The sequence below is a fragment of the Asparagus officinalis genome, chromosome 5 (assembly GCF_001876935.1).
Source record: "Asparagus officinalis chromosome 5, Aspof.V1, whole genome shotgun sequence".
Taxonomy (NCBI): Eukaryota; Viridiplantae; Streptophyta; class Magnoliopsida; order Asparagales; family Asparagaceae; genus Asparagus; species Asparagus officinalis.
Genome location: NC_033798.1, coordinates 34,341,983 through 34,360,740, shown reverse-complemented (window position 1 = coordinate 34,360,740; position 18,758 = coordinate 34,341,983). Strand labels below are relative to the sequence as shown.

The 18,758-nt window shown below is 36.7% G+C and overlaps 1 protein-coding gene across 2 annotated transcripts in view; it reads left to right on the top strand.

Moving 5' to 3' along the window:
• The window catches only part of LOC109844006 (pathogen-related protein), a 30,014-nt gene continuing 26,323 nt past the window's right edge, over window positions 15,068–18,758 (top strand). For both annotated transcript variants that reach the window (XM_020413010.1, XM_020413012.1), the window contains exon 1: window positions 15,068–15,222. The gene's annotated coding sequence lies outside the window, so the exon portion shown is untranslated. The remainder of the gene's footprint in view (window positions 15,223–18,758) is intronic.

Here is an 18,758-nt window from a genome sequence, read left to right as displayed (position 1 = left end):
AAACAATAGAGATATAGTTTCAGATTCATACAGGCAAAAGTCTATTCCTTTCCTCCCATCATTCATAAAAGACTTTAAGAGGGGTATGTCAGATTCATACAGGCAAAAGTCTATTCCTTTCCTCCCATCATTCATAAAAGACTTTAAGAGGGGTATAGATTGAATTGAGTAATTATTAATAGACCCCCAAAGGAACTCAACATCAAGATATGGTTTAACAGTTTGCTTCTGTTCCACATAAAGCACAGTGCTCGTAATCAGAAAGGAAAAAAAGTGGAAGCATAGCTACAAAGTACAAAGTGAGAAACATCAAGACCAATGGTCAAATTACATCGAAAAAAGTGAAAAGGTTGGCATTGTCTAATGACACCTGAAGAATTAAACAATTTCCAGAAGGTTATCGACTACTGAAAGTTTGAAATTTTCCTCATTAAACAATAGGGCTTATTTAACATCCTTCCAGAAGGTTATCGACTACTGAAAGTTTGAAATTTTCCTCATTAAACAATAGGGCTTATTTAACATCCCCAACATACATGAATAAGTTAAGTACATCCTTGAAAGGATTTAGTCCATACGAATTTTCTATAAAATATGAATATGAAGAGAAGTATGGAACATTAAATTTTCTATAAAAAGATTAAGTAATTCAAATATAAAGACTCTTGTACTCAACTCAAGACTCCTATATGATCTGATAACCTAAATGTTCGAGTCTGTTAACCCCTCGACAGAAATGGTTTAACTTTAGAGTGTTCATTTAAGAATGATCTCAAGTTATGGTATGGTAAATTAGTTATTAAAACACCATGTGAGAATTTGATCTCCTTTAGCTTTGCATATGAGAATGCATTTATAGATGTGTTTTTGCACATTTGAATGTTCATAACTGTTCATATTGCATTAAAACTATGATAGCATTTGAGTGTTCATATTGCACTAAAACTATAATAATAATGAAGAGTAAAGGTAGTGTAGGAGACCTGGTTTAGAGCCTTATTATCATAAATAGACCTCGACAAGCAAAGTATAGAAACTATATCTAGATCAACCAGAGGTGGACAACCTATTTATAAATATTAAACCAGAGGTGAACAACAACCTATTTGTCAATATTAAAGGCATGCTAGGAGCTTCATAGTGAACCAAGAGTCAGAGCTGAAGCCCTTCAATCCTTAAAACAAAATGACTTTAGAAATAAAACAATAGGGTTACCAGAATTTTGTAAATAATGTATAAGGGAAACAGACAAATTAAACAAGGTAATAAAAAACCTTGAGATGAAAAGAGTAGATTACAAGTCTTTCTCTTTCTAGTTAACTTTGAATGACATAGCACTCTTCAACATTTTGTTGAATTTATCAAGGTTTGTTATCACTTAGATGACTATAGCATGCTCTATGAAAGTTAGGAAAAACGCCATTCCTGCAACACATTTACAAAGTCTTAATTGTTTAAGAAATAAGACATAGAAAATTAGAACAAAAACATGCAATTTGATGATAAACAGTAATGTGGATTTTATAAATGTTTAAACAAACACAATATGACCTTCTTTAGGAGAAGCAAATAACATCCAAGAGAAATAAGCTACTTGAGTTCCTTACTCTTGGAACCCCACACCCTCCACCCCTAAAAAAATAAAATAAAGTAAAACCATATGTTAAACTATTCCAAATCCCTGCAATGTCTTATCTGCTTTCAATGTGATTATATGAAGACCAAATTTGGTTTTAATAGTTCAAGGGTTTATCAATAGTTCTATCTTTTATGTCAAAGGATATTTTATTGATCAGAAAATCTAGAAGCTAATAAAAAAACAGTAAAATTATAGCTACATTTATCAAATTATGTCAAACTAAAACATCCCGCACAAATCAAAAAAAGAACATTAAAATTATGATATAAACTAATCACTATCCTCATCATCACTTGAAATGATTGGTTCTTCATCACCATCTTCTGGATCATCTTCTTCTTCAGTATCATCATTTATCAAATTATCTTCTCTACCATCATTCATTCAATCATCGTTCACAACCTCTGAAGCAACAATTTCTGGGTCAAGATCGTTAAGATGCAATTCTGGAGTTTCAAGGCCCTCTTCTTGAACGAACCAGTGAACATCATTAAACTCGTCTTGTTGATAAACATCATTTGTCATAGGATCTACATCATCCTCAACTATCACTCCACTTGTATCCTCGACCTCCGGAACATCCCACACGTTTCTCAATTGCACCTTTTGTACAACTTTCTAGGGTGAACCCAACTTACAGTCATCAAGATAAAACACTTGTTGGGCTTCCATAGCAAGTATGAATGGTTCATCATCATACCACGTAGAGCTTGTATTAATGCTAGTAAGATTATAATCATACCGTATCATTCTTCTCCTTTTGTCCCTACTTGATTCGTCGGTGTTGAACCATTTACACTTGAATAAGAAAACTTGATTCATATCTAAGTACGTGTTGAACCATTTACACTTGAATAAGAAAACTTGATTCATATCTAAGTACGTTAACTTCACAATACTTAGCAAAACACCATAATAATCATGACTTCACTTGATTCATATCTAAGTACGTTAACTTCACAATACTTAGCAAAACACCATAATAATCATGACTTCCGTCAATAAAAACTCCAGGGACATACACCCCACTATTTTGAGTTGTCTGATGATCATCAAGAACTTTTGTATGATATCTAACTCCATCCACAATACAACCAGTGTACGTATGAACACATAAATCTGGTTTACATGCTAGACAATAATGCTTCTCATCAGTTGCATCCATCAATCCGTTTTCTCTCTTTTTAATCATCTATGAATAACAATTGAAACATTCTCATCAGTTGCATCCATCAATCCGTTTTCTCTCTTTTTAATCATCTATGAATAACAATTGAAACAAGAAAGTTAGCATAGTGGTCATATACAATAACTAACTACTCTTTAAAATTGTGTATGAACTTACTTCTTTTTCAAACCAATCAGGGAACTCATTTTCTTATCTTTCATACAACTTATGGTTACTTGTTTGCCTTAACTCATCCTCATGTTCCCTACAGGTACAAATTAGATAATTCAATCTCTAATCTGAATTGAAAAAATTAAACTTAATACACACAAATGCAAAAAAGACACTTACTTGAGATAAGGTTTCACCTCGTCACAGTTGTATAGTACATACCAATGAGCTTTATTCACTTCCTTCCGGTCTAATAATATATAATTTTTTCCACTGAATGGACGAACTTTCTGAGAGAAAATCGATAAACCACCTACTACTTGGTCATCTTCTACATCGACATTTCGTTCTGCCCGACTGATACGGGTTTCAATCTCACGAAAATACATAGAACAAAATGTCACTGCTTCATTGATAATATATGCTTCTGCAATAGAACCTTCAGGTCGAGCTTTATTTGTAACATACTTTTTATATGTTCCCAAATTTCTCTCAATAGGATACATCCACCGATAGGTAACTGGACCACCAAGTAAAGCTTCACGAGGTAAATGGACTGCCAAGTGAACCATTACATCAAAAAAAACCGGTGGAAAAATTCTCTCTAATTTTCACAATATTATAACAATCTCCTTCTCCATTCTTTCCAAGTTTGACACCTTTAAAGTTTTTGCACATATCTGTTGGAAAAAATGGTCAGCTCAACAATTGTAGTGCACACATCCTTGTCCAAATATGAACGAATACCAACTGGGAGGAGGCGTTGAAGTAAAACATGGAAATCATGACTTTTTAAATTATGTATCTTCCCATCGACAATGTTCACTTTTTTGCAAATATTGGCAACATACCCATCAGGAAATTTAACAAATTTGAGGAACTTACAAAACAGCCTACGATATTCCAATTTCAAAACATATCTAGCATGAGGCTTCTTCAATTTATTCCCTTGACGTGTGAGATGCAATCCTTTCCTTATCTTCCTATCTGCCAAGTCCAAACGAGCCTTGTTGGTGTCTTTTGTTTTCCCATCTATATTCAACAAAGTACCTATGACACTGTCACATATATTTTTTTTAACATGCATCACATCAATATTATGTCTCAACCTGAGCTTGGACCAGTACTCTAACTCAAAAAGAATACTCTTTCTAGTCCAGTTTAGCACATGAGGCTCACGGTGTCGCTTTAAATCAGGATTGTCAGAATGTTTCCCAGGCCTAGCTTTATAAACATGATCTAATTGCCGCAATATGTCATCCCCAGAAAATAATCTGGGAGGAGGACGATCTTCAACTAAACCGTTAAAATCTTTACTCCTTCTCCACTCATGATCCTCGGGCAAATTTTGTCGAGCTCCCATAAAACATAATTTTCCTCTCAACCCCTCTGAAGTTACATCTTCGTTACAAACGGGACAAGCTTTGTACCCTTTTGTGCTCCACCCAGATAAATTTCCGTAAGCAGGAAAATCATTTATAGTCCATAATACACATGCCCGCAAATTAAAATTTCTCCCAACAGAGGCATCAAAAGTTTTAACTCCAATCTCCCACAATTCTTTTAATTCGTCTATTAATGGACGAAGATACACATCAATGTCTTTCCCAGGTGCTCGAGGACCAGGTATGAGTAATGACATCATTGAATACACTCCTTTCATGCATTTCCAAGGAGGCAGATTGTACGACACTAGCATAACTGGCCACATACTATAACTAGTGCTCATGTTTCCAAATGGATTAAAACAATCTGTAGCAAGCCCCAACCTCACATTTCGACAATCTGCAGCAAAGTCAGGATACTCCTGATCAAAGTGTTTCCACTCGGCAGAATCAGCTGGATGTCGTAGGAAACCCTCTTCATTTTGTCTTTTTTTGTTATGCCATTTCATTTCAGTCGCTGTATGTCTCGACATATACAACCTCCGAAGTCTCGGATTCAATGGAAAATAACGCAAGACTTTTTGTGGAACTTTCTAGCGTTTGCCATCACAAGACTTGTATCTCGGCTCCTTGCACACTGGACATTCATCCAGTTTCTTATTCTTTTTCCCATAAAACAGTGCACAGTCATACTTACATGCATGTATGGATTCATACCCCAAACCCAATTCTAGCAATATATTTTTGGCTTCATAGTTCGATGTTGGTATGGATGCACATTTTGGATACGAGTCATTTAACAATTTTAGTAGATTTTTAAAACTTTTATTGCTCCAACGACCATCTATCTTGATCTGCATTAATTTTATAATAAAAGATAATGCAGAGAACTTTGTACAACCCGGGTACAATTCTCGTTGAGCTTCATTAAACAAATAATCATATTTGTTAACATAAATATCGTTCTCATCATCTGTCTCCATACTTATAGCCCCTTGGACATCATTTAACATGTCCTACATTGCGGCATTGTCTTCATCATCATCCTCGCTATCACTTTCAAAATCCTCATACATTTGGTCGTCTGCGACATCAACAAAATCTTCCTCGTGCTCAGTCCACGTCGTGTAATGTTGTGCAAACCCATTTACAAGTATATGTCTGCGTATCTCGGGTAGAGAAAGACACGACAAGGCATTTTGATATTTAACACAGGGGCAACGCGTCTTATTTTCATGATCTAGGTGTTGTTTTGCAGCATCCAGAAATGTTTTTAAACCATTGGTGAAGTCAGGGTTGTGAAACCTATCTCTAACAAACATCCTAAACCATTGGTGAAGTCAGGGTTGTGAAACCTATCTCTAACAAACATCCAACTTCTGTCCATCATGTACCTATAATAAAAAACAAGTCTAACAAACATCCAACTTCTGTCCATCATGTACCTATAATAAAAAACAAGGGGTTCCCCATTGAGAAATAGTGTAACCAATCATCAAAAAGATACATAACCAACACTTGTACCTATGATCTAACTTACCTGTGGTTAATTGATAATTATAATATTTTTTTTGTTAATTAAGTGATAAAAAATGAGATATTAACGTTGATTATTGATTTATTGAGGTACACTTCAACAGCCATAGACAAAATCAAGCATAAAAGACCAAAAAAAAGGAAAACAAAAGTTAAAACACTAGCAAGAAGTTACAAATGCAAGTTGGATTAACATCAAAGTGAGAACAAAAAAGAAAAAAAACAACAATTTAAGCGATTGTGATTCACAAGGTGTAACACTTTAAGGTAATGAATGTGAGGAACCCTTATCCCAGTGTAAAGCTGAGTGCGCATCCATGAATATGTTGAACAGTTAACCAACTCGTTAGATTATAAAGAGGATATATTCCTTTCTAACTTGTTGATAATGCATAAGACCTTTAGGATAATTGTTACATGAATGCACCCAAACACTTCAAAACCAACTAAGTTATATTATAGTCAAGCAACCACAAAGTTCAATGACCAACAGTGTTTTCTCAATAATGATAACTGTCTATAGCTTTCTGAAAAGAATGGAGGCAATAAAAATGTTGATAAAATTATAATCCTCAACATGTTCTTGTATATGACATATATGGATTAGTCACATACATCTTCAAACATGTCAACTGTAATGTAATAACAGATTCTTCACCAGACAAAATCGTTTAAGAGAGAATGGGAGGAAAAACAAAGCATCAATAACATTGAAAAATAAGCAGAGTAAGAAGTTACTATCAGAGAAAATAATCAATGGTGTAGAGGAATAAAAGAAAGCACAGAGATCAAGTAAAAATTAATGAAGAGGAAAATGTGCCAACCAACTATGTAATAAGCGTATATATAATTTACGGGCGAAGGATAATATTCGAACCAATTGCGTTGCTCCGGGTTTGACCAGAACTCCACTTATACAATCTGTACGCTCCCTTCCTTCTCCCTTCACAACTATTGAAAGTTTAAATGACCAGAACTCCACTTATACAATCTGTACGCTCCCTTCCTTCTCCCTTCACAACTATTGAAAGTTTAAAGGAGTAAATTTCACACAACTCCCTGTCCCTTCCTTCTCCCTTCACAACTATTGAAAGTTTAAAGGAGTAAATTTCACACAACTCCCTGAACTTCAATAAGTCAGGGAAACCCCATCCTGAATTCATGAACTTTTGGAGAACTCTTAACGAATGCCATTAACGTGTCGAGTAAAAAAGTCGTTGTGCATTGTTCTCCTTTTGATCTGTTAGAATTCAAACTAATTACTCTACTCTTTAACATTGTTTATATTTCCGGGCGAAGGATAATATTCGAACCAACTAAGGGGAGTTTCTGTTTTAATTCTAATAATTATTTATAATTTCCCATTAATTCTAAGGAAAAACATTAACAAGCTCTATATATAATTTCCCATTAATTCTCAGTTATAATTTCCCATTAATTCTAAGGAAAAACATTAACAAGCTCTATATATAATTTCCCATTAATTCTCAGTATTGAGTGTTGTACTCTTATGGTTAAAAACATTAACAAGCTCTATATATAATTTCCCATTAATTCTCAGTATTGAGTGTTGTACTCTTATGGTTGCGGAGAGTATTAGATTAATTTTTTTCTTTTAATCCTAAAAATAGTTCATAAATTTTCAAATAAAAATAGACAACTATGTACCGAAATAATTAGAAATTTCAAATTGGTTGAGGGAGAGCATGAAATATTTAGATCTTGATTATTGTTTTCCTAATAAGAACAATAACTAAAATTACTTCTTTTTTGTATAGAATAGAAAAGCAGAGAGTTTTTCTCTACAGAATTACATGCACAGAATCAACAAGGGATTGGAAATTTTTACAGGTTGAATGAATAATTTAATCACAATAATAGGAAAATTCAAAATACCTTTGTGGAGGTAAGGCGATCAGCACATGCAATTGCTAGAAATCGGAAAGGGGAGAGACGCAACCATAATTGCACGAATTGGAAAGACCAGAGACGCCCAAATCTGTTATTATAAGGGAAAGCGAAGGTCTCAAGGTCTTGATCGAGGTGAGATCGGAGGTCAATTGAAATTTTTGAGAGGGGAGGTTTTGGGTCGTGGGGAGGTACTGGTCGGGTGGGAGGCTGAGATTGGAGGGGTTTTGAGGGGGAAATAAAAATCACCTAGCTAGGTTTTGGGTCGTGGGGAGTTCGCATGTGGGAGGCTGAGAGCGGAGCGGTTTTGAGGGACAAATAAAATTAAATCACCGCCTTTTGCTAATTATAATTCATTTCCCCTGTTTTTTTTAATCCCCACAAATTTAGTTTCCCACCTTAATTTTAATAAAAATATCTATTTTTTAAATTTACTTGAGATATAATTAGCAACTGTTTCAAATAGACAGAAAAGATCAGATTTTATAATAACTGATAAAAATAGAACTCACATCTCAATTCGGGGATCACCAAAACTCAAAACAATAATACTAACCATTAAAATTCCATTAGAGTTCACCAACTGTACAAATAATCAAACCTAAAATAAGAGATTAAGAGGGCAATTGAAATTAACCCAAATCATTTAAAGTCTGATAATAATCAGACCTTGTTCTAGCATAAAACTTGACCTCGATTAATCAAACAGAAAAGATTTATACATATTGAGGAAGAAAATTGAAAGAATCTATGGGCGAAGTAATAAAAGATTGATTCTCAGTACTTACCAAAATTGAAAGCTCAATAGATCGGCTGGATATAAACGAGAACCTCTAAGTTTCAAAGTGCATCACTGCATCGCCGTGTTGAGATTGAGAGAGATATTAGGGTAAATCTATTCATTCTTTTTTGTTCAAATTTTTTTTTTTAGATTGGTTGCTATTTCTCCCACTATTTTTTTGATGCATGTAATTTCTCCGGCTTCCTCACCAGGACATCCCGCTTTTCTTTTAGATTGACGGTATATATGTTAGGTTTGACTCTTTCTTGTTTAAATTACATATTTCTCCATGTACACGGCATCAAAGAGAGTATATCTATTAAGAGGGTTAAGTTTGATATTTTACTCTGACCATGTTTAGAGTTTAGGGTTTAGGATTTAGGGGTTAGGGGAAAATATAAACATATGTATATCTTTCAGCTATCTTTTCAAAGAGAAAATTTGTTGTGATCAAGATTGAAAGATCTTACTACGATAGGATACCCGGTTGAGGCATTAAAACATATTCAAAGTGGAAATATCTTGCTGAGGCATAAATATCTAATCGAGGCGGATATATCTAGACAAGCTCAAAATGTATGATTTAATGAGTGTTTAGAATCGAAGTAATGCCTAAACTTGTGAGGAGAATCTCCCACATCTCAAAGCTAATGTAGTTTATATCTATTTTCATTGCCAAATAGGAATAAAAGATTTCATTGCATGTTTGGTTTATATCTATTTGGCGGGTTTTGCATATTTTTCGGCCAAACTAATAATGAGGAAACTATTATTTCCTTTCTAATTGATTCTTTTAATGAGGAAAGGGTTCCTCGTAAAACAAAAAAATTTAGTGAGGAAACCTTCAATTTGTCGTCAATGAATTTGGCTGGTGTTGCACATTTTCAACAAATTAATAATGAGGAAACTATAATTTCCTCGCTAATAAGTTCTTTTTTACGACAAAACGGTTCCTTGTTAAACAAAAACTTTTAGCAAGGAAGCATTAAATTTGTTGCTATTGAAATTAGTGGGTTTTGCACATTTTCCGCCAAACTAATAATGAGGAAACTATTATTTCCTCGCTAATTGATTTTTTAACGAGGAAACAGTTCCTCGTAAAACATAAATTTTAGCGAGGAAACCTTTAATTTGTCGTAAATGAATTTGGCGGGTGTTGCAAATTTTTCAGCTAAATTAATAGTGAGTAAACTATAATTTCCTCGCTAATATGTTCTTTTTAACAAGGAAACGGTTCCTCGTAAGAACAAAAACTTTTAGCGATGAAGCCTTAAATTTGTCACCATTGAAATTGGCGGGGTTTTTTCCCCGCCAAACTAATAATGAGGAAACTATTATTTCCTCGCTAATTGATTCTTTTGATGAGGAAACGGTTCCTCGCAGATTATGGATCTTCAGCGAGGAAATCATACTTTATCGCTGTTACATTTGGCTGGTTTTCCTCTATTTTTTGCCAAAAGAACAGCGATGAAATGATTATTTCCTCGTTAAATGTGCATTTCGCGATGAAAAAGTTCATCACCAAAATCACATATTTCCTCGCTAATAAAATAACTAGTTAGGAGACCAAATTATGATCATCTTTAGCGAGGAACTAAAAATTTTATCGTAGAAGGTGGTCTACTATGAGGAAAATATATTCCTCGTAGAAGACCTACTGATATTTACAGAGGAAAAAATATTTTCCTCGTCAAAAGTGATATTTGTTGAGGAAAATAATTTTCTCGTAAAAAAGTTGGTCGCTAAAAGACCTGTCTGTTGTAGTGTATCTATTTTGGTGTTCACTATTGAGCTCATGCTGACTTGGCTAGTTTTCATGGTATAGCTTTTGAACAATTTATATTGGGCTACATGGTCTCATTTGTACTCATGATTCCCTTCTCTTTGCATATTTAACTGATATAGTCCAAGTGGAAAACAATTTATGTCATGCAAAGAGGTTTCTTCATATATTCTCTCTCTTAATGGACAACAAGATGCTGGGCAAACAGTTTCTTGGTTATGAATCTCGGCCTTGGTTGATCAACTATGGTTGGCTTTTGGTTTCAGTTGTTGCCTGACTTTTATTTTAATTGTGTGCATGGTTTTAGCCTTGCTCTCGGCCTTGATTTCAGCTCTTGGGTTGGTTATGAATCTGGTTTCATTTAACTTACATTTGTTGTTTGGCCTTTGTTTCAAATTCAGCTCTTGGGTTGGTTATGAATCTGGTTTCATTTAACTTACATTTGTTGTTTGGCCTTTGTTTCAAATTTGTGCATGGTTTCAGCTTTTTTGAATGGTTCAATCTTATAGCTGCAATCAATTGTATATTGGCTAATTATGAGTGATACAAACACTAGAAAATGTGTTGCTTATTGTGTTGCTGTCATTGTTGTCGTCCTTATTGTTCATGACAGATTGATATGTTCCAACTGGATTCATATTGGATATGCAGTCATATTGGATTTAAAACTCATGTACTGTCCCATACGTATTATGCATTTATAAATTTTTTTTCTGCAGATAACATGTTCTAAATCTTATGTGTGGGTAGTGTATTATTAAGTTGGCAAAAGCTATATTAAGTTGGTCTTTGGTTTTAGTCCTTGCTTGGCCTTTTGTAGATGGTAAAAATTACCTTTGTAGACATACGAGAAATTCGCCTGCGAGTCAGAGTCGTCCACCGATCTTGAGGGTGGGAGCTCACCCATGGGCTGGACTCACCTGCGCAAACCTAAACCGCGCAGTTGCCAAATTCACTCGCATTTGTTCATCACAGATCCGCCTGTATGATCGACTCGCCCGCACGAGTCAAGATCATCTAGATCTGTTTGTATGATCGACTCGCCCGTACGAGTCAAGATTGTCCAGATCTGCCTGTATGATCGACCCGCCCGCACGAGTCAAGATCGTCCAGATTCGCTTGTATGATCGACTCGCCCGCACGAGCCGAGAGCCAAATTAACTTGCCTACAAACAGTGTACACGAGAGCCGCTACGCTGCGTACAGGGATGGCCTTCCTACTTCCCACGACGTGAAGGGATGGAGCACAGTACTCCAAGCCCATTAAGTAGCCGCAACCAGTCAAATCCATGTAGTCATCAAATCCGCCTGCACACTCACGATTGAAGCTCGCCTCGCCTACGAGTCAAGAGTTGAATCCGCCTGCAAACGGCAAGCTGACTTGACTCACTTGAGTACTTGACAGCCGCTACGCTATGTACAGGGATGGGCGTTCCCACTTCCCGTACGACGTGAAGGGATGGAGAACAGTACTCCAAACACATCAAGTAGCCGCTCACAGTACGAGTGACTAGTCACTCGCCAAGTCTGCCTACAGGAAGTTCGCCTCACCTGCACGAGTCAAGAGCTGAATCCGCCTGCAAACGGCAAGCTGGCTAAACCCACTCGAGTGCGGGGCAGCCGCTATCCCACATACAAAGAGGGGCCATCCTACTCCTCACGACGTGAAGGGAAGGAGTGCAGTACTCGAAACCCACCAAGCAGTCGCTCACAGTACAAACCCAAGGCATGGTATCTCCTAACGATACATGGTCATATCTCATGATTCAAGGAGCGGCCACACCGTCTCTCTTCTATTTAAGAACCTCTCATGGCTTCGGAAAAGGGGTTCAGCAGTTCGCTCATAGCTAATTGATTAATTCAATCAGTTAACTAAACCACTGGCTCTCGACTCTCAAGAGAGTTGACGACAAGCTCTTTGCATAATCTTTGCACTGCAGCATCTTCTCCCAGTTTCGAGCCCTGATCGCCGTCAAACTCAGAGACCCAAACTCCATCGATCTGTGCTTCTACTGCGTACTGAAGCTCGCCAGCAACCTCGGTTGAATCGTCCAAGGGAAGCATACTCGGCGTGAGAACCGAGCGAAGCATCCTATAGCTACCGAAAGTCCCCACGTTAAACAAGGAGGGCATTCCCTCCGCTTCTGTTGTAATTTTCGATTCATTAGTTTGTAATAAGTTTTTCTTATAAATACAAACAAAATCCCTGTTTCGGGAGATCAGAAATTCACACCTACACATTTGTTTTAATTTTGTGCATGGTTTTAGCCTTGCTCTCAGCCTTGGTTTCAGCTCTTGGGTTGGTTATGAATCTGGTTTTAGTTTTTTCCTTTGGTTGGCCTTTAGTTTCAGCTCTTGGTTGCCCTTTGGTTGGTCAGCTATGGTTGGCCTTTGGTTTCAGTTGTTGCTTGGCCTTTGTTTCAATTTTGTGCATGGTTTCAGCCTTGCTCTCGGCCTTAGTTTGAAGTGCCCAAAGTCGATTTGATAGTATTGTATTTGGAGAACTGCATATGGAAAGCTTGTGATTAAGTGAACTTGTTTCATATATTAATCTCCAGACCAGCGGGAACCCCCCATATTTTTATGGATTTTTCAGTTTTTTGGTGTATATGTCATAGTTGGATTATGCCCTTTGATGCAGTCATATTGGATTTATGTGTTGCTTATTGTGTTGTTGTCATTGTTGACATCCTCATTATTGAAATGGTTGTTATGTCATTGGTAATTAATGTGATATTTTGCCATGATGATGGCCGGATATATAATGTATACAACCAAAGTTTATATTAGTAATCAATTGGCGAGGTAATAAATGCAACCAACATTGCTATTATACACTTCATGGCGATGTAGATAATGAAGAAAAGGATCTTTTTTTAACACATTTTCTATAAATTGTGTTAAACTTTGGTCTAATTTCAACCTTGGGTTGTTCGAGTCTTGGTTTTTCTCCAGTTGGTTTCAGCCTTGGTTCAGTTTTGAATATTTTCAGACTTGGTTTGGTTTCAATCGAGTTGATTTCAGACAAGTTGTGTGCTTGCCTTCTGAATTTTCAGGCAATGTGTGCTTGCCTTCTGAATTTGCAGCCAATTGGGTGCAATACATTATATTTTGTGTGACTATATTTTTTGTGTTAATATTTTGTCTTATATGGGTCGTAATCACATCATAGTGACCACAATCAAGTTTTCTTGATTTTTTTTGTTTGAACCAAACACTAGAAAATAAGGGAATTTATTTACACATCAATTGTTTTCTTCTTTTTTCAAGTTGAACCAAACTAAGAAAAGTGGTGGAAATTACTTTCAGCCCATATTTTTTGGAGAAACAAACACGAGAAACACTTTTCATGAAAGTGAAAAAAACACAAAAAAATAAAGGAAAATGAGTTTTGAAAATTGAAGAAAACCAACCAAACAGGCCATTAAAGCTCACTGCAATAAACGATTATCTAGCCTATTTCTACGAATTTTCTCACTACTTCACCCTCTTTTCTCAAGTGTTTATCAAGTGTACTTCAAAAGGATAATAGTTGGTAAATCTAATTCGTTTGAGGGGGGAAATCATTGATCTTAGCGGAACTTCCGCTCCTGCCATGATTATAGCTCCAAAAAAGTGCAAATTGAGAAATTTCCCCCCTTATATTTTAAGTCTAATTCTGAGTAGTTTCTGGTTCTTTTGAAAAACTGGCCGGGAACTTCATATATAAAAGTGATTGTGATAAGACAAAGGGACCCAAATTATCTAATTGATTATCTGCTATCTCCAGCGTGTTCTATTGATTATCTAATCTAATATCTCTAACATGATAACCTAGTCTTGCACTATTTGAAAGCCCATGTTGAAGATCCTATGAAGAAAGAAAGAGGAAATTACTTTTAAAAATAGGCCACGTGACATAACTGTTGATAATTCCTCTCCATTTTGGTTGATTTGATTTTCTTATTTGAGAGAGTAATCGTAACTGTGAACTTGAAAATTAAGTTGAGAGAGAACAATAAAAAAAATTTGAGAAACCAAGGAGGAAGGTGAGGAGGTGAGGAGGTTGTATTTTGAGGATGGGGACCAAGCTGAAGAGATGATAGCCATGGTTTTTTTGTTTTTTGGGAGTTGATTCCATCGGCTTTGTTTAGTAGCAGCAAGACGAGGAAGACGACGCATGTTTGCTATATCCACTTCCAAACAGTAATTTTGGGAGTTAGATTGCCGAAAATGCCTTTTTGATGTTGAGGGTGTTTCTAGAATGGGCTTGGCCTGTTTTGGTTTGGGAGAAGGACAATTTAGTCCTCACACACCCCAAAGTTACTGTTTGGAAGTGTGAATAGTTGGACTTAAGATGCTGTTGTTATCTTCGGGTAGAGGGGACCACACGTGAGAGGGCAAGTTTTACAAATAACTTATTACGGAAGTATTAGATTGTAATAAGTCGATGAGCGGCTGATTGACAACTTAACGTCACTCTAGCCAAGGGGCTCGGGTGACACACCAGCGCCCTTTTATATATATATAAAAAGCATATCCAACCTAGTATATATTAATATTTAAAAACCTACATCTAGCCACCGGTCACTGCAGGGAGGTCTGGGACCTAGACAACGCACAGGTGTCGGTATGCATGCTCATACTATCCTATAAGAAGCCTCTCACTCTCAGTCTCTCACCTATTTTTCCAAAGATATTGAATCATAAAGTTTCAATAACTTCTATGGAGGGAACATTTAGTGATCAACAAGGAGAGACAAGTATAGGTCTCATTTATATGGAGATGGAGAGAAAGAGACTCAGTGGAGGTTTGGTTCTCCTCCCAAGTATGATGTTGTAAACAAGCTCTTCGAGCAAGGAAGAACAAAGGTGAATTAATTCTGTTCTCTCTACATTCAAAAAAGTTCTCTCTTAATTTCTTTGATCTGTAAGTTGGTTTGCAAGGAAATCAATATCATTTATTAAAAATTATATAGTAGATATAGATTTTCTTTAATTAAAATTTCTCATACTCAACTATATATGGAATTGAGTGTGGATCATTAACTAGAGATATATACCCTATGATTGTGTAGTCATTTATGTCCTCTAAACCATTTCTTTTTTTCCGGCCCCCTCCTTTTTTGAACTTTCTGAACTACTTTCTAAATTGCTATATATTATTTTTAAGATTGATTGAGATGTCAAGTCGTTTCCATATGATAAAAAGTACTTTTTCTTTTCAGTTTCAGTAAACGAGTAGGATTTTTATTAAGGGTCTGTTCGTTTGCCTAAAAAAAGAGGGAAATCAAAGAAAATGAAACATATTTCTAAGAAAAATAGGTTTTTGAATTTTTTGGTTAGCTAAAAAAAGAAGGAAATCAAAGAAATAGAGATGAGATGAGATGAGTTGTCACATTATTATTGGATGATGTGAGTGGTTTTTTAAGAAAACTAGTTTTGATGTTGTTTGGTTAGCGAAAAAAATAAGGAAATGAATTAAAAAAAACCTATTTCCTGTATTTTGTTGTTTTCTTTTGTTTGGTTCAATCTTAAAAATAAGAAATGAAATGAGATGAGATGAGATGAGTTGTCATTGTATTATTGGGTGGTGTGACCCACACTTAAGAAAAGTGTTTTCACAACTTTTTAGGATGAAAACAAAGAAATAAAATGTTAATGAGATGAGGAGAATTGCTATAATATTTTATTGGATGATATGAGTGATTTGAAATGATGAGAAGAGTTGAGTTGAGTGATGTTTGGATGAAAATAATATTTTATTAGATGTGATGGATGAGTTGTTAGATAAAAATAATATTTTATTAGATGTGATGGATGAGTTGTTAGATAAAAATAATATTTTATTAGATAATGTGGATGAGTTGTTGGATGAAAGTAATATTTTATTGGATGTTGTATGTGAGTTTTAGGGATGGAAATGGAAGAAATAGTATTTTTTGAGATTTTCACCTTTTCCATTTCAATTTCTTGATTTTTAGGAAATAAACGTAAAATTTATTGAGAGATGCAGAGGGTGCTTAAGTACCAATAAAATAAAATAAAAGTTTATGCGAGTGTAATAGGTACAGGGTACTGTCTAGATGTGTCACATGATACCATAAATTTTCTACTTTAATATATAGGTATCTTTATTTGATTATTATTGTTGTTGTTTATTTTTTTCTTTTCTTCTTAAGACATCATAAAAACTTGGGAAAAATACGTTCAGGCCCCAAAAACAGAAACTTCATGTGCTGTAACCCATCTTAGTTTTTCCAATGTGATTCAGCCCCTTGAAGTGTGACATTTTGTACTGCAGCACCTTTTTAGCAATTATTATATGATAGCTAAGCTAAAATCCCCAAAATAACATTATCCCATCTCTTCAATCTCTCAAACCCAGCTCTCTCATCTTCCTATGTTAGTTCTAGCTAGTTGGGGGTAAGTTGGAACTAACAATATTCGAAGCGATATAACGAGAGGTAGAAAATAAGCCCAAGTGAAAGGAAGATACCGTGTGATAGACAATATAAAGGGCTATACACCGGCGAAGAAGGTGGTGAAAACAGAGATCGGAGGTGGCCGAAAAACGAGCGCGAAGTCGGCACGGCGCTGCTATTTTCTACTCGCTGCTGCCATCGAGCGATGTTTCGGACGTTACCGAGAGAGAGAGACTGAGTTAGAACGTGATACAAATTGGGGTGATAGGTAACATGTAGGGCTAGTCACCAAAGAAGAAGTCAGCGGAAACGGAGATTGGATGTGATCGGAAAGTGCGTGCGAAGTCGGCACAAAACTGCAGCGCCGTACCGACTTCGCGCGCGTTTTTCGCCCACCTCCGGTCTCCGTTTTCACCACCGTCTTCGCCGGTGTGTAGCCCTTTATATTGTCTATTACACTGTATCTTCCTTTCACTTAGGCTCATTTTCTATCTCTCGCTATATCGTTTCAAATATTGTTAGTTCTAACTTGCCCAACTAGCTAGAACTAACATGGGACGGGCTAGAACTAACATGGAAAAAGTTAGAACTAATATGTGATAAGTTAGAACTAACATGGGGTGGGCTAGAACTTACATGGGGCGAATTAGAACTAACATGAGGCAAATTAGAATTAACATGGGGCAAGTTAGAACTAACTTGAGAGCCCAAGAGCCTAGAACTAAGATGAATTAGAGCTAGAACTAGCTAGAACTAACATGGGACGTGCTAGAACTAACATGAGGCGTGTTAGAACTAACATGGGACAAATTAGAACTAACTTGAGAGCCCAAGAGCCTAGAACTAACTTGAGAAAAAGCTCCTCCCACCTCCAACGGAGCCCACCGAGACACCCGACAACCTCCTCCCACCTTCGGCAAGCTCGGACAGTGGCGAAAAGCTCCGAACAGCGAAGAACAAACCCTAACGGCGAGAAATTACACTGCAGAAAACTGCAGTTTTGTGCCGACTTCGCACGCACTTTCCGATCACCTCCAATCTCCGTTTCTGCCGATTTCTTCTTTGTTGACTAGCCCTACATGTTGCCTATCAGCTCCAATTTGTATAACGCTCTAACTCAGTCTCTATTTCTCTCGGTAACGTTCGAAACATCGCTCGACGGTAGTAGCGAGCAGAAAATAGCAACGATGTGCCAACTTCGCGCGCGTTTTTCGGCCATCTCCGGTCTCCATTTTCACCACCGGCTTCGCCGCTGTGTAGCCCTTTATATTGTCTATCACATGGTATCTTCCTTTCACTTGGGCTCATTTTCTATCTCTCGTTATATCGCTTCGAATATTGTTAGTTCTAACTTACCCAACTAGCTAGAATTAACATGGGACGGGCTAGAACTAACATGGGGCGGGCTAGAACTAATATGGGACGGGTTAGAACTAACATGAGAAAAGTTAGAACTAACATGGGACAAGTTAGAACTAACATGGGGCGGGCTAGAACTAACATGGGGCGAATTAGAACTAACATGAGGCGAATTAGAACTAACACGGGACAAGTTAGAACTAACTTGAGAGCCCAAGAGCCTAGAACTAAGATGAATTAGAGCTAGAACTAGCTAGAACTAACATGGGGATTGCTCGAACTAATATGGGGTGTGTTAGAACTAACATGTGGCAAATTAGAACTAACTTGAGAGCCCAAAAGCCTAGAACTAACTTGAGAAAAAGCTCCTCCCACCTCCGACGGAGCCCACCGAGACACCCCGACGACCCCGACAACCTCCTCCCACCTCCGGCAAGCCCGGACAGCGATGAAAAGCTCTGAACAGCGAAGAACAAACCCGAACGGCGAGAAATTGCACTGCAGAAAACTGCAGTTTTGTGCCGACTTCGCACGCACTTTTCGATCACCTCCAATCTTCGTTTCCGCCGATTTCTTCTTTGTTGACTAGCCCTACATGTTGTCTATCACCTCTAATTTATATCA